This window comes from Panulirus ornatus, chromosome 21 (genome assembly GCF_036320965.1).
Source record: "Panulirus ornatus isolate Po-2019 chromosome 21, ASM3632096v1, whole genome shotgun sequence".
NCBI lineage: Eukaryota > Metazoa > Arthropoda > Malacostraca > Decapoda > Palinuridae > Panulirus > Panulirus ornatus.
Genome location: NC_092244.1, coordinates 57,474 through 76,331, shown reverse-complemented (window position 1 = coordinate 76,331; position 18,858 = coordinate 57,474). Strand labels below are relative to the sequence as shown.

The following is an 18,858-nucleotide window of genomic DNA, read 5'->3' as shown; positions in this document are numbered from 1 at the left end:
AGTATCACCACCACCACAAACATAACCAGTATCACCACCACCACAAACATAACCAGTATCACCACCACCACAAACATAACCAGTATCACCACCACCACAAACATAACCAGTATCACCACCACCACAAACATAACCAGTATCACCACCACCACAAACATAACCAGTATCACCACCACCACAAACATAACCAGTATCACCACCACCACAAACATAACCAGTATCACCACCACCACAAACATAACCAGTATCACCACCACCACAAACATAACCAGTATCACCACCACCACAAACATAACCAGTATCACCACCACCACAAACATAACCAGTAACACCACCATCACAAACATAACCAGTATCACCACCACCACAAACATAACCAGTATCACCACCACCACAAACATAACCAGTATCACCACCATCACAAACATAACCAGTATCACCACCACCACAAACATAACCAATAACACCACCACCACAAACATAACCAGTATCACCACCATCACAAACATAACCAGTATCACCACCATCACAAACATAACCAGTATCACCACCACCACAAACATAACCAGTATCACTACCATCACAAACATAACCAGTATCACTACCACCACAAACATAACCAGTATCACCACCACCACAAACATAACCAGTATCACCACCACCACAAACATAACCAGTATCACTACCATCACAAACATAACCAGTATCACCACCACCACAAACATAACCAATAACACCACACCACAAACATAACCAGTATCACCACCACCACAAATATAACCAGTATCACCACCACCATAAACATAACCAGTATCACCACCATCACAAACATAACCAGTATCACCACCACCACAAACATAACCAATAACACCACACCACAAACATAACCAGTATCACCACCACCACAAACATAACCAGTATCACCACCACCACAAACATAACCAGTATCACCACCACCACAAACATAACCAGTATCACTACCATCACAAACATAACCAGTATCACCACCACCACAAACATAACCAATAACACCACACCACAAACATAACCAGTATCACCACCACCACAAACATAACCAGTATCACCACCACCACAAACATAACCAGTATCACCACCACCACAAACATAACCAGTATCACTACCATCACAAACATAACCAGTATCACCACCACCACCACAAACATAACCAATAACACCACCACCACAAACATAACCAGTATCACCACCACCATAAACATAACCAGTATCACCACCATCACAAACATAACCAGTATCACCACCACCACAAACATAACCAGTATCACTACCATCACAAACATAACCAGTATCACCACCACCACAAACATAACCAATAACACCACACCACAAACATAACCAGTATCACCACCACCACAAATATAACCAGTATCACCACCACCATAAACATAACCAGTATCACCACCATCACAAACATAACCAGTATCACCACCACCACAAACATAACCAATAACACCACACCACAAACATAACCAGTATCACCACCACCACAAACATAACCAGTATCACCACCACCACAAAAATAACCAGTATCACCACCATCACAAACATAACCAGTATCACCACCACCACAAACATAACCAGTATCACCACCACCACAAACATAACCAGTATCACTACCACCACAAACATAACCAATAACACCACCACCACAAATATAACCAGTATCACCACCACCACAAACATAACCAATAACACCACCATCACAAACATAACCAGTATCACCACCACCACCACAAACATAACCAGTATCACCACCACCACAAAAATAACCAGTATCACCACCACCACAAACTTGACCAGGATCACTACCACTACAAACATCACCCGCATCACCACCACAACAAACATATCCTCGACCACTACCAACATCACAAACAACATCAGTATCACCACCACCATCACAATGATAATCATCTAAATCAACATCAATATCAGTACCACCTTCACAAACATCATTATCATCACCACATCAACGTCACCAATATCTCCACCATGACAATAATCACCAATACCAACATCAGAAACATCTCTATTGCCGCCTCAAACATCATCATCATCATCAAAAATATAAGCAATCCTGCTACTGCCTACCAGTATATCATCATCATCATCATCATCAAGTATATAAGCAATCCTGCTACTGCCTACCAGTATATCATCATCATCATCATCATCAAGTATATAAGCAATCCTGCTTCTGCCTACCAGTATATCATCATCATCATCATCATCATCAAGTATATAAGCAATCCTGCTACTGCCTACCAGTATATCATCATCATCATCATCATCAAGTATATAAGCAATCCTGCTTCTGCCTACCAGTATATCATCATCATCATCATCATCATCAAGTATATAAGCAATCCTGCTACTGCCTACCAGTATATCATCATCATCATCATCATCAAGTATATAAGCAATCCTGCTTCTGCTACCAGTATATCATCATCACATCATCATCAAGTATATAAGCAATCCTGCTACTGCCTACCAGTATATCATATCATCATCATCAAGTATATAAGCAACTCCTGTACTGCCTACCAGTATATCATCATCATCCATCATCATCAAGTATATAAGCAATCCTGCTCGCCTTTTTTTTTTTTTTTTTTTTTTTTTTTTTTTTTTTTTTTTTTTTTTTTTTTTTTTTTTTTTTTTTTTTTTTTTTTTTTTTTTTTTTTTTTTTTTTTTTTTTTTTTTTTTTTTTTTTTTTTTTTTTTTTTTTTTTTTTTTTTTTTTTTTTTTTTTTTTTTTTTTTTTTTTTTTTTTTTTTTTTTTTTTTTTTTTTTTTTTTTTTTTTTTTTTTTTTTTTTTTTTTTTTTTTTTTTTTTTTTTTTTTTTTTTTTTTTTGTATCATCACACCACATCAAAAAAGAACCTGTATCCTACCAGTATCACTCACACACATACCAGTAATAACACCTACCACCTACCATAACCATATCATCACATCACACAATAATAACCAATCCGCTACTCCACCCAATATAATCATATCACACACCACAAACATAACAATCACCTACCACACAAAATAACATATCACCATCACTCACCACAAACATAACCATCTCACTCACTCACCAAAATAACCATATCACACCACACAAACTAGACAGATCACTACCACTACAAACATCACCTCATCACCACCACAACAAATACCTCGACCACTCCACTCACAAACAACATCAGTATCACCACCACCATCACCAATGATAATCATCAAATCAACATCAATATCAGTACCTACCTTCACAACATCATTATCATCACACACATCAACGTACCATATCTCCACCATACAATATCACACAATACAACATCAGAAAACAATCCTATGCCGCCTCAAACATCATCATCATCATCAAAAATATAAGCAATCCTGCTACTGCCTACCAGTATATCATCATCATCATCATCATCAAGTATATAAGCAATCCTGCTACTGCCTACCATATATCATCATCATCATCATCATCAAGTATATAAGCAATCCTGCTCCTGCCTACCATATATCATCATACATCATCATCATCAAGTATAAACAACCTGCTTCTGCCTACCATTATATCTCTCATCATCATCAATATATAAGCAATCCTGCTTCTGCTACCAGTATATCATCATCATCATCTCAATCAAGTAATAACAATCCTGCTCTGCCTACCGTATATCATCATCATCATCATCATCAGTAATACAATCCTGCTCTGCTACCAGTATTCATCATCATCACATATCACAAGTATAAAGCAATCTGCTCTGCCTACCAGTATATCATCATCATCATCACATCAAGTATATAAGCATCCTGCTCGCCTACCAGTATATCATCTCATCATCATCATCAAGTATATAAGCAATCCTGCTTCTGCCTACCAGTATATCATCATCATCATCATCATCAAGTATATAAGCAATCCTGCTTCTGCCTACCAGTATATCATCATCATCATCATCATCAAGTATATAAGCAATCCTGCTTCTGCCTACCAGTATATCATCATCATCATCATCATCAAGTATATAAGCAATCCTGCTACTGCCTACCAGTATATCATCATCATCATCATCATCAAGTATATAAGCAATCCTGCTTCTGCCTACCAGTATATCATCATCATCATCATCATCAAGTATATAAGCAATCCTGCTACTGCCTACCAGTATATCATCATCATCATCATCATCAAGTATATAAGCAATCCTGCTACTGCCTACCAGTATATCATCATCATCATCATCATCAAGTATATAAGCAATCCTGCTTCTGCCTACCAGTATATCATCATCATCATCATCATCAAGTATATAAGCAATCCTGCTACTGCCTACCAGTATATCATCATCATCATCATCATCAAGTATATAAGCAATCCTGCTTCTGCCTACCAGTATATCATCATCATCATCATCATCAAGTATATAAGCAATCCTGCTTCTGCCTACCAGTATATCATCATCATCATCATCATCAAGTATATAAGCAATCCTGCTACTGCCTACCAGTATATCATCATCATCATCATCATCATCAAGTATATAAGCAATCCTGCTACTGCCTACCAGTATATCATCATCATCATCATCATCAAGTATATAAGCAATCCTGCTTCTGCCTACCAGTATATCATCATCATCATCATCATCATCAAGTATATAAGCAATCCTGCTTCTGCCTACCAGTATATCATCATCATCATCATCATCAAGTATATAAGCAATCCTGCTTCTGCCTACCAGTATATCATCATCATCATCATCATCATCAAGTATATAAGCAATCCTGCTTCTGCCTACCAGTATATCATCATCATCATCATCATCAAGTATATAAGCAATCCTGCTACTGCCTACCAGTATATCATCATCATCATCATCATCAAGTATATAAGCAATCCTGCTTCTGCCTACCAGTATATCATCATCATCATCATCATCAAGTATATAAGCAATCCTGCTTCTGCCTACCAGTATATCATCATCATCATCATCATCAAGTATATAAGCAATCCTGCTTCTGCCTACCAGTATATCATCATCATCATCATCATCAAGTATATAAGCAATCCTGCTTCTGCCTACCAGTATATCATCATCATCATCATCATCATCAAGTATATAAGCAATCCTGCTACTGCCTACCAGTATATCATCATCATCATCATCATCAAGTATATAAGCAATCCTGCTTCTGCCTACCAGTATATCATCATCATCATCATCATCAAGTATATAAGCAATCCTGCTACTGCCTACCAGTATATCATCATCATCATCATCATCAAGTATATAAGCAATCCTGCTTCTGCCTACCAGTATATCATCATCATCATCATCATCATCAAGTATATAAGCAATCCTGCTTCTGCCTACCAGTATATCATCATCATCATCATCATCATCAAGTATATAAGCAATCCTGCTTCTGCCTACCAGTATATCATCATCATCATCATCATCAAGTATATAAGCAATCCTGCTTCTGCCTACCAGTATATCATCATCATCATCATCATCAAGTATATAAGCAATCCTGCTTCTGCCTACCAGTATATCATCATCATCATCATCATCAAGTATATAAGCAATCCTGCTTCTGCCTACCAGTATATCATATCATCATCATCATCAAGTATATAAGCAATCCTGCTACTGCCTACCAGTATATCATCATCATCATCATCATCAAGTATATAAGCAATCCTGCTTCTGGCCTACCAGTATATCATCATCATCATCATATTCATATATCATCATCATCAGTATATAAGCAATCCTGCTTCTGCCTACCAGTATATCATCATCATCATCATCATCATCATCAGTATATAGCAATCCTGCTACTTGCCTACCAGTATATCATCATCATCATCATCATCAAGTATATAAGCAATCCTGCTTCTGCCTACCAGTATATCATCATCATCATCATCATCTAGTATATAAGCATCCTGCTCTTGCCCTACCACTATAGTCATCATATCTATCAAGTATATAAGCAATCCTGGCTTCTGCCTACCAGTTATATCATCATCATCAGCATCATCATCAAGTATATAAGCAATCTGCTTCTGCCTACCAGGTATATCATCATCATCATCATCATCAGGTATATAACAAATCCTGCTTCTGCCTACCAGTATATATCAATCATCATCATCATCACAAGTTATATAAGCAAATACTGCTTCGGCTGCTACCAGTATATCATCATCATCATCATCAAGTATATAAGCAATCATGCTTCTGCCCTACCAGTATATCATCATCATCATCATCATCAAGTATATAAGCAATCCTGCTCTGCCTACCATATATCATCATCATCATCATAACAGTATATAGCAATCCTGCTTCTTGCTACCAGTATATCATTCATCATCATCAAGTATATAAGCAATCCTGCTTCTGCCTACCAGTATATCATCATCATCATCATCATCAAGTATATAAGCAATCCTGCTTCTGCCTACCTATATCATCATCATCATCATCATCAAGTATATAAGCAATCCTGCTTCTGCCTACCATATATCATCATCATCATCATCATCAAGTATATAGCAATCCTGCTTCGCCTACCAGTATATCATCATATCATCATCATCAAGTATAAGCAATCCTGCTTCTGCCTACCATATATCATCATCATCATCATCATCAAGTATATAAGCAATCCTGCTTCTGCCTACCAGTATATCATCATCATCATCATCATCAAGTATATAAGCAATCCTGCTTCTGCCTACCATATATCTCATCATCATCATCAAGTAATAAGCAATCCTGCTTCTGCCTACCAGTATATCATCATCATCATCATCATCAAGTATATAAGCAATCCTGCTTTGCCTACCAGTATATCTCATCATATCACATCATATCAAGTAATAAGCATCCTGCTACTGCCTACATATATCATCATCATCATCATCATCAAGTATATAAGCAATCCTGCTTCTGCCTACCAGTATACTCATCATCATCATCACAGTATATAAGCAATCCTGCTTCTGCTACCATATTCTCATACAATCAGTATAGCATCTGCTTTGCACAGTATATCACACTCTCTTCTGCCTACCAGGAATATTCAGCATCATCATCATCATCAGTATATTAAGCAATCCTTCTTCTGCCTACCAGTATATCATCATCATCATCAGCAGTATATAGAGGCAAGCCTTGGCGTCGGCTTCCAGTATAGTTCATCATCTTAGCATCTAGTTATATAAGCCAATCTGCTACTGCCTTACCAGTAGATCATCATCATCATCAAGTATATAAGCAATACGGCTTCTGCCTACCTGTATATCATCATCATCATCATCATCATCTAGTATAAGCATCTGCGTCTGCTACCAGTATATCATCATCATCATCTTCATCATGTATATAAGCAATCCTGTCTTCTGCCTACCAGTATATCATCATCATCATCAAGTATATAGCAATCCTGCTACTGCCTACCAGTATATCATCATCATCATCATCATCAAGTATATAAGCAATCCTGCTTCTGCCTACCAGTATATCATCATCATCATCATCATCAAGTATATAAGCAATCCTGCTTCTGCCTACCAGTATATCATCATCATCATCATCATCAAGTATATAAGCAATCCTGCTTCTGCCTACCAGTATATCATCATCATCATCATCATCAAGTATATAAGCAATCCTGCTTCTGCCTACCAGTATATCATCATCATCATCATCATCAAGTATATAAGCAATCCTGCTTCTGCCTACCAGTATATCATCATCATCATCATCATCAAGTATATAAGCAATCCTGCTTCTGCCTACCAGTATATCATCATCATCATCATCATCAAGTATATAAGCAATCCTGCTTCTGCCTACCAGTATATCATCATCATCATCATCATCAAGTATATAAGCAATCCTGCTTCTGCCTACCAGTATATCATCATCATCATCATCATCAAGTATATAAGCAATCCTGCTTCTGCCTACCAGTATATCATCATCATCATCATCATCAAGTATATAAGCAATCCTGCTTCTGCCTACCAGTATATCATCATCATCATCAAGTATATAAGCAATCCTGCTTCTGCCTACCAGTATATCATCATCATCATCATCATCAAGTATATAAGCAATCCTGCTTCTGCCTACCAGTATATCATCATCATCATCATCATCAAGTATATATAAGCAATCCTGCTACTGCCTACCAGTATATCATCATCATCATCATCAAGTATATAAGCAATCCTGCTACTGCCTACCAGTATATCATCATCATCATCATCATCAAGTATATAAGCAATCCTGCTTCTGCCTACCAGTATATCATCATCTCATCATCAAGTATATAAGCAATCCTGCTTCTGCCTACCAGTATATCATCATCATCATCATCATCAAGTATATAAGCAATCCTGCTTCTGCCTACCAGTATATCATCATCATCATCATCATCATCAAGTATATAAGCAATCCTGCTTCTGCCTACCAGTATATCATCATCATCATCATCATCAAGTATATAAGCAATCCTGCTTCTGCCTACCAGTATATCATCATCATCATCATCATCAAGTATATAAGCAATCCTGCTTCTGCCTACCAGTATATCATCATCATCATCAAGTATATAAGCAATCCTGCTTCTGCCTACCAGTATATCATCATCATCATCATCATCAAGTATATAAGCAATCCTGCTTCTGCCTACCAGTATATCATCATCATCATCATCATCAAGTATATAAGCAATCCTGCTTCTGCCTACCAGTATATCATCATCATCATCAAGTATATAAGCAATCCTGCTTCTGCCTACCAGTATATCATCATCATCATCATCATCAAGTATATAAGCAATCCTGCTTCTGCCTACCAGTATATCATCATCATCATCATCATCAAGTATATAAGCAATCCTGCTTCTGCCTACCAGTATATCATCATCATCATCATCATCAAGTATATAAGCAATCCTGCTTCTGCCTACCAGTATATCATCATCATCATCATCATCATCAAGTATATAAGCAATCCTGCTTCTGCCTACCAGTATATCATCATCATCATCATCAAGTATATAAGCAATCCTGCTTCTGCCTACCAGTATATCATCATCATCATCATCATCAAGTATATAAGCAATCCTGCTTCTGCCTACCAGTATATCATCATCATCATCATCATCAAGTATATAAGCAATCCTGCTTCTGCCTACCAGTATATCATCATCATCATCATCATCAAGTATATAAGCAATCCTGCTTCTGCCTACCAGTATATCATCATCATCATCATCAAGTATATAAGCAATCCTGCTTCTGCCTACCAGTATATCATCATCATCATCATCATCAAGTATATAAGCAATCCTGCTTCTGCCTACCAGTATATCATCATCATCATCATCATCAAGTATATAAGCAATCCTGCTACTGCCTACCAGTATATCATCATCATCATCATCATCAAGTATATAAGCAATCCTGCTTCTGCCTACCAGTATATCATCATCATCATCATCATCAAGTATATAAGCAATCCTGCTTCTGCCTACCAGTATATCATCATCATCATCATCATCATCATCAAGTATATAAGCAATCCTGCTTCTGCCTACCAGTATATCATCATCATCATCATCAAGTATATAAGCAATCCTGCTTCTGCCTACCAGTATATCATCATCATCATCATCATCAAGTATATAAGCAATCCTGCTTCTGCCTACCAGTATATCATCATCATCATCATCATCAAGTATATAAGCAATCCTGCTTCTGCCTACCAGTATATCATCATCATCATCAAGTATATAAGCAATCCTGCTTCTGCCTACCAGTATATCATCATCATCATCAAGTATATAAGCAATCCTGCTTCTGCCTACCAGTATATCATCATCATCATCATCATCAAGTATATAAGCAATCCTGCTTCTGCCTACCAGTATATCATCATCATCATCATCATCAAGTATATAAGCAATCCTGCTTCTGCCTACCAGTATATCATCATCATCATCATCATCATCAAGTATATAAGCAATCCTGCTTCTGCCTACCAGTATATCATCATCATCATCATCATCATCAAGTATATAAGCAATCCTGCTTCTGCCTACCAGTATATCATCATCACTATAAATAGTAGGATCTCTATGTAAGAGATAATGTTTATTATCATATGAGAGAGAGAGAGAGAGAGAGAGAGAGAGAGAGAGAGAGAGAGAGAGAGAGAGAGAGAGAGAGAGAGAGAGAGAGAGAGAGAGAAAGAAGAGGTTGCACGCTAATCTAACTCTTCCACATTAGCCTTACCTTAAATGTTGTATTTACTGTAGTGTCCCAATTTAATTTCTGACTTGAAAGTTTCCTTCAGCACCCTTACACTACACTGATACATACATAGGTTAAATGTACAATATTTTGTCATAGGAAATTATTATATATAGATAGTAAATAAAGTTGATGAGGCGAGATTATTCAGAAAATGTTGCACATGACCTTACTCCATCACTAACACCACTAGACTGAATGGTTCACTTACTTGCTGCAGGGTATCATATTGCTGCTTGGGTCCTACAAGTTGTCGTACTATAAGTCTTATATCTATTATATTATTTAACCTTTAACATAACCACCATTATATTTCAAAGTAGATTATCAGTTTTATTTCTGATATATTCCAACTTTCTTTGTCAAATGCGTCTTTCTTGCAATTATTCATATATTTCATACGTCTGACAGTTAAGGGAAGGATGGCGCCTGAGGTCCAGCAGGAGCAGAACCTAACAACAACAACAACAACACAAACTTTCCCCCCTTGAACATTTTACACGAAAATATTACCTGATGATTTACAAACATTACCTGATGATTTACAGACATTTTGTTGTGACAATCCCGCGCACAGCTTCCTACCGAGTAAATACGTTTTTTCTATTCCCTAACCTGCTACTTCCCCTCTCATATATATGTGTTCCTCTGCCCATCTTGTTTATCATTAACATCTTCCCTGGTCATCATATTATCAACCACAACTTGGTTAACCCCATAAGGATCCTACATCTCATTTACCTATTAAGAGTGTCAGCCTAGTAGGTTTAACACTTACAGAAGACTTTACAGAGTTCATTTACAGATAATAATAATAATAATAATAATAATAATAATAATAATAATAATAATGATAATAATGATTAGATGAACTGAAAATCGGAACGTTCCAAAGTATATCCAGTTAATTTAGTAAACAATATACTAGCTATCTACTCATACCTTCTGTGTCTATTATCAAATATTTATGTTGTTAACATTTATGAAATAACTGTAATATGGCTATGTTGGTAACATTACCATATACCTGAAGTATGGCTCTGTTCTTGGTAGTCTAACAACATACCTGTAGTATGGCTATGTTAGGTGTTGGTAACATTACCATATACCTGAAGTATGGCTCTGTTCTTGGTAGTCTAACAACATACCTGTAGTATGGCTATGTTAGGTGTTGGTAACATTACCATATACCTGAAGTATGACTGTTCTTAGTAGTCTAACAACATACCTGTAGTGTGGCTATGTTAGGTGTTGGCAACATTACCATATACCTGAAGTATGACTCTGTTCTTAGTAGTCTAACAACATACCTGTAGTATGGCTATGTTAGGTGTTGGTAACATTACCATATACCTGAAGTATGGTTCTGTTCTTGGTAGTCTAACAACATACCTGTAGTATGGCTATGTTAGGTGTTGGTAACATTACCATATACCTGAAGTATGGTTCTGTTCTTGGTAGTCTAACAACATACCTGTAATATGGCTATGTTAGGTGTTGGCAACATTACCATATACCTGAAGTATGACTGTTCTTAGTAGTCTAACAACATACCTGTAGTATGGCGATGTTAGGTGTTGTAACATTACCATATACCTGAAGTATGGTCAGTTCCTTGGTAGGCACTACCAACATACCCGTAATATGGCCTAGGGTATGTGTTGGTAACATTACCATATACCTGAAGTATGACTCTGTTCTTGTAGTCTAACAACATACCTGCAATATGGCTATGTTATGTGTTGGTAACATTACCAAATATACCTGAAGTATGATCTGTTCTTGGTATCTCAACATACCTGTAATGGCTATGTTAGGTGTTGGTAACATTACATATACCTGAATGGGTGTTTAAACTATGTATTGGCTAGTGTTGAATTACTATGAAGTATGTGTCTTGTAGTCTAACAACTACCTGTATATGGCTATGTTAGGTGTTGGAACATTACCATATACCTGAAGTATGGCTCTGTTCATAGTAGTCTCATAACATACCTGTAATATGGGCTATGTTAGGTGTTGGTAACATTACAATATACCTGAAGTATGGTTCTGTTCTTGGTAGTCTAACAACATACCTGTAATATGGCTATGTTAGGTGTTGGTAACATTACCATATACCTGAAGTATGGCTCTGTTCTTGGTAGTCTAACAACATACCTGTAGTGTGGCTATGTTAGGTGTTGGTAACATTACCATATACCTGAAGTATGACTCTGTTCTTGGTAGTCTAACAACATACCTGTAGTGTGGCTATGTTAGGTGTTGGTAACATTACCATATACCTGAAGTATGGCTCTGTTCTTGGTAGTCTAACAACATACCTGTAGTGTGGCTATGTTAAGTGTTGGTAACATTACCATATACCTGAAGTATGGCTCTGTTCTTGGTAGTCTAACAACATACCTGTAGTGTGGCTATGTTAGGTGTTGGTAACATTACCATATACCTGAAGTATGGCTCTGTTCTTGGTAGTCTAACAACATACCTGTAATATGGCTATGTTAGGTGTTGGTAACATTACCATATACCTGAAGTATGACTCTGTTCTTGGTAGTCTAACAACATACCTGTAGTATGGCTATGTTAGGTGTTGGTAACATTACCATATACCTGAAGTATGGCTCTGTTCTTGGTAGTCTAACAACATACCTGTAATATGGCTATGTTAGGTGTTGGTAACATTACCATATACCTGAAGTATGACTCTGTTCTTGGTAGTCTAACAACATACCTGTAGTATGGCTATGTTAGGTGCAGGCAACATTACCATATACCTGAAGTATGACTCTGTTCTTGGTAGTCTAACAACATACCTGTAGTATGGCTATGTTAAGTGTTGGCAACATTACCATATACCTGAAGTATGACTCTGTTCTTGGTAGTCTAACAACATACCTGTAATATGGCTATGTTAGGTGTTGGTAACATTACCATATACCTGAAGTATGACTCTGTTCTTGGTAGTCTAACAACATACCTGTAGTGTGGCTATGTTAAGTGTTGGTAACATTACCATATACCTGAAGTATGACTCTGTTCTTGGTAGTCTAACAACATACCTGTAGTGTGGCTATGTTAGGTGTTGGCAACATTACCATATACCTGAAGTATGGCTCTGTTCTTGGTAGTCTAACAACATACCTGTAATATGGCTATGTTAGGTGTTGGTAACATTACCATATACCTGAAGTATGACTGTTCTTAGTAGTCTAGCAACATACCTGTAGTATGGCTATGTTAGGTGTTGGTAACATTACCATATACCTGAAGTATGACTCTGTTCTTGGTAGTCTAACAACATACCTGTAATATGGCTATGTTAGGTGTTGGCAACATTACCATATACCTGAAGTATGACTCTGTTCTTGGTAGTCTAACAACATACCTGTAATATGGCTATGTTAGGTGTTGGTAACATTACCATATACCTGAAGTATGGTTCTGTTCTTGGTAGTCTAACAACATACCTGTAGTATGGCTATGTTAGGTGTTGGTAACATTACCATATACCTGAAGTATGACTGTTCTTAGTAGTCTAACAACATACCTGTAGTATGGCTATGTTAGGTGTTGGTAACATTACCATATACCTGAAGTATGGCGCTGTTCTTGGTAGTCTAACAACATACCTGTAGTATGGCTATGTTAGGTGTTGGTAACATTACCATATACCTGAAGTATGACTCTGTTCTTGGTAGTCTAACAACATACCTGTAATATGGCTATGTTAGGTGTTGGTAACATTACCATATACCTGAAGTATGGCTCTGTTCTTGGTAGTCTAACAACATACCTGTAATATGGCTATGTTAGGTGTTGGTAACATTACCATATACCTGAAGTATGACTGTTCTTAGTAGTCTAACAACATACCTGTAGTATGGCTATGTTAGGTGTTGGTAACATTACCATATACCTGAAGTATGACTCTGTTCTTGGTAGTCTAACAACATACCTGTAATATGGCTATGTTAGGTGTTGGTAACATTACCATATACCTGAAGTATGGTTCTGTTCTTGGTAGTCTAACAACATACCTGTAGTGTGGCTATGTTAGGTGTTGGTAACATTACCATATACCTGATGTATGGCTCTGTTCTTAGTAGTCTAACAACATACCTGTAGTATGGCTATGTTAAGTGTTGGTAACATTACCATATACCTGATGTATGGCTCTGTTCTTGGTAGTCTAACAACATACCTGCAATATGGCTATGTTATGTGTTGGTAACATTACCATATACCTGAAGTATGACTCTGTTCTTGGTAGTCTAACAACATACCTGTAGTGTGGCTATGTTAGGTGTTGGTAACATTACCATATACCTGAAGTATGGCTCTGTTCTTAGTAGTCTAACAACATACCCGTAGTGTGGCTATGTTAAGTGTTGGTAACATTACCATATACCTGAAGTATGACCCTGTTCTTGGTAGTCTAACAACATACCTGTAGTATGGCTATGTTAGGTGTTGGCAACATTACCATATACCTGAAGTATGGTTCTGTTCTTAGTACTCCAACAACATATCTGTAGTGTGGCTATGTTAGGTGTTGGTAACATTACCATATACCTGAAGTATGACTCTGTTCTTGGTAGTCTAACAACATACCTGTAGTAAGGCTATGTTAGGTGTTGGTAACATTACCATATACCTGAAGTATGACTCTGTTCTTGGTAGTCTAACAACATACCTGTAGTATGGCTATGTTAGGTGTTGGTAACATTACCATATACCTGAAGTATGACTCTGTTCTTGGTAGTCTAACAACATACCTGTAGTATGGCTATGTTAGGTGTTGGTAACATTACCATATACCTGAAGTATGACTCTGTTCTTGGTAGTCTAACAACATACCTGTAGTATGGCTATGTTAGGTGTTGGTAACATTACCATATACCTGAAGTATGACTCTGTTCTTGGTAGTCTAACAACATACCTGTAGTATGGCTATGTTAGGTGTTGGCAACATTACCATATACCTGAAGTATTGTTCTGTTCTTAGTAGTCTAACAACATACCTGTAGTGTGGCTATGTTAGGTGTTGGTAACATTACCATATACCTGATGTATGGCGCTGTTCTTAGTAGTCTAACAACATACCTGTAATATGGCTATGTTAGGTGTTGGCAACATTACCATATACCTGAAGTATGACTCTGTTCTTGGTAGTCTAACAACATACCTGTAGTATGGCTATGTTAAGTGTTGGTAACATTACCATATACCTGAAGTATGACTCTGTTCTTAGTAGTCTAACAACATACCTGTAGTGTGGCTATGTTAGGTGTTGGCAACATTACCATATACCTGAAGTATGGTTCTGTTCTTGGTAGTCTAACAACATACCTGTAGTGTGGCTATATTAAGTGTTGGTAACATTACCATATACCTGAAGTATGACTCTGTTCTTAGTAGTCTAACAACATACCTCTAGTATGGCTATGTTAGGTGTTGGTAACATTACCATATACCTGATGTATGGCGCTGTTCTTAGTAGTCTAACAACATACCTGTAGTATGGCTATGTTAGGTGTTGGTAACATTACCATATACCTGATGTATTGTTCTGTTCTTTGTAGTCTAACAACATACTTGTAGTATGGCTATGTTAGGTGTTGGTAACATTACCATATACCTGAAGTATGGTTCTGTTCTTGGTAGTCTAACAACATACCTCTAGTGTGGCTATGTTAAGTGTTGGCAACATTATCATATACCTGAAGTATGACTCTGTTCTTGGTAGTCTAACAACATACCTGTAGTAAGGCTATGTTAGGTGTTGGTAACATTACCATATACCTGAAGTATGGCTCTGTTCTTGGTAGTCTAACAACATACCTGTAATATGGCTATGTTAAGTGTTGGTAACATTACCATATACCTGAAGTATGACTCTGTTCTTGGTAGTCTAACAACATACCTGTAGTATGGCTATGTTAGGTGTTGGTAACATTACCACATACCTGAAATATGGCTCTGTTCTTGGTAGTCTAACAACATACCTGTAGTGTGGCTATTTATGGTCTGGGTATCATTACCATGCATTTGCAGTATGGTTATGTCTGGCGCTGGCAATGTTGCTACATACTGCAATGACGCTATGTCTAATTTTAGTAGTGTTTACCAAATACCTGAAGTATGGTTATGTCTGTTGCTGGCAATGTTGCTACATACCTGCAATGTGGCTATGTCTAGTTTGAGTAGTGTTTACCATATACCTGAAGTATGGTTATGTCTGGTGCTGGCATGTTGCTACATACCTGTAATGTTGCTATGTCTAGTTTTAGTAGTGTTACCATATACCTGAAGTATGGTTATGTCTGGTGCTGGCAATGTTGCAACATACCTGCAATGTGGCTATATCTAGTTTTAGTAGTGTTTACCGTATACCTGAAGTATGGTTATGTCTGGTGCTGGCAGTATTGGTACATACCTGCAATGTGGCTATGTCTAGTTTTAGTAGTGTTTACCGTATACCTGAAGTACTGTTATGTCTGGTGCTGGCAGTATTGCTACATACCTGCAATGTGGCTATGTCTAGTTTTAGTAGTGTTTAACATATACCTGAAGTATGGTTATGTCTGGTGCTGGCAGTGTTGCTATATACCTGCAATGTGGCTATGTCTAGTTTTAGTAGTGTTTACCATATACCTGAAGTATGGTTATGTCTGGTGCTGGCAATGTTGCTACATACCTGCAATGTGGCTATGTCTAGTTTTAGTAGTGTTTACCATATACCTGAAGTATGGTTATGTCTGGTGCTGGCAGTGTTGCTATATACCTGCAATGTGGCTATGTCTAGTTTTAGTAGTGTTACCAAATACCTGAAGTATGGTTATGTCTGGTGCTGGCAATGTTACTACATACCTGCAACTATAGCTATGTCTAGTTTTAATAGTGTTTACCATATACCTGAAGTATGGTTATGTCTGGTGCTGGCAGTGTTGCTACATACCTGCAATGTGGCTATGCCTAGTTTTAGTAGTGTTACCATATACCTGAAGTATGGGTATGTCTGGTGCTGGCAGTGTTGATACATACCTGCAATTATGGCTATGTCTAATTTTAGTAGTGTTTACCATACACCTGAAGTATGGTTATGTCTGGTTCTGGCAGTGTTGCTACATACCTGCAAAGTGGCTATATCTAGTTTTAGTAGTGTTACCATATACCTGAAGTATGGGTATGTCTGGTGCTGGGAATAATACTATACACCTGCAATGTGGATATGTCTAGTTTTAGTAGTGTTACCATATACCTGAAGTATGGGTATGTCTGATGCTGGCAGTGTTACTACATACCTGCTGTATGACTATGTTTGATGTTGGCAGTTTCACTACATATATGCATTATGTTTATGTACGGTGTTGGTAGGGCTAATACATCTCTGTTGTTGGCAGTGCTACTACATACCTACTGTATGAGTATCTGTTATTGGTAAGGTTACTAAACACCTACAGTACGTCTGGTGTTATCAGTGTTGCTACAAACTTGAAGTATGGCTAAATCTGTTGCTAACAGCATTACTACATACCTGCAGTATGGCTGTCTGTTACTGGCAATCTTACTAAACACCTGCAGTACAGCTATGTCTGGTTTTATCAGTGTTACCAAATACCTGCAGTATGGCTGCGTCTGCCCCTAGCAGTGCCACTAAATGCCAGAAGTGTGGCTATATCTGTTGTTATGAGTATTATTACACACCTGCATTATGGCTATGTGTGTTGTGGCAGTGTTACTACATACTTGCAGTGCTATGGTCTGTTTTTGGTACTGCAGTAAGGCTGTATGTTACTGTCAGCTATATCTGTAGTTGGCAGTGTCACTACATACCTGGAGTACTGCTAAGTCTTCTGTTGTTACAGGTTACTACATACCTGCAGTATGGCTATGTTTGTTGTTGGCAATCTGCAGTACAGATAACCAAGCAAGAGTATGATAGGAAAGGATCAGTATGATAGTATAGGATATCAATAGCTGATCCCACCTCTCAAAAGATAGTTAGATTCAAGGTGCTCAAGGATATGAGAGTTGAAAAGAAATATAAAGCTGAAAATACTATAAGTTTTAACAAGATGATATTGTCTGTGTTCACAGAAATATATGCTCCATAAACTGTTCAAAATAAGACTAAAGGGAAGGTTACAGGATTAACAAAAGGTGTATTCAAGGTGTGGGAACGCTAGTCATCTAGGGCACTGTTACAGGAGAAAAAGATCCTAAAAGCGTTGCTTTGTCATTAGGAAGGGCAGCTAAATTGTAATCACACATAAAGTGGACAGTCATGGTAAAGGTTTACAAGAAGCACTGCAATGTCTTAGGAGACTTAAGAAACACTTCAGGGTTCTGCACAAGGTGCACAGTAAAAAGCTTACAATGAAAACTCTGTGAAACTAAATGGACCACTTTCTAATTTCTTTTGCTGCATTAAAAGTGGTATACAATGCCCTTAATGTTTTCTGGACAT

General features: G+C 37.4%; 1 protein-coding gene across 1 annotated transcript in view; it reads right to left on the bottom strand.

Moving 5' to 3' along the window:
- The window catches only part of LOC139756226 (uncharacterized), a 252,544-nt gene extending 241,956 nt beyond the window's left edge, over window positions 1–10,588 (bottom strand). The window contains exon 1 of the mRNA XM_071675383.1: window positions 10,368–10,588. The gene's annotated coding sequence lies outside the window, so the exon portion shown is untranslated. The remainder of the gene's footprint in view (window positions 1–10,367) is intronic.
- Between the last annotated feature and the right edge of the window lie 8,270 nt (window positions 10,589–18,858).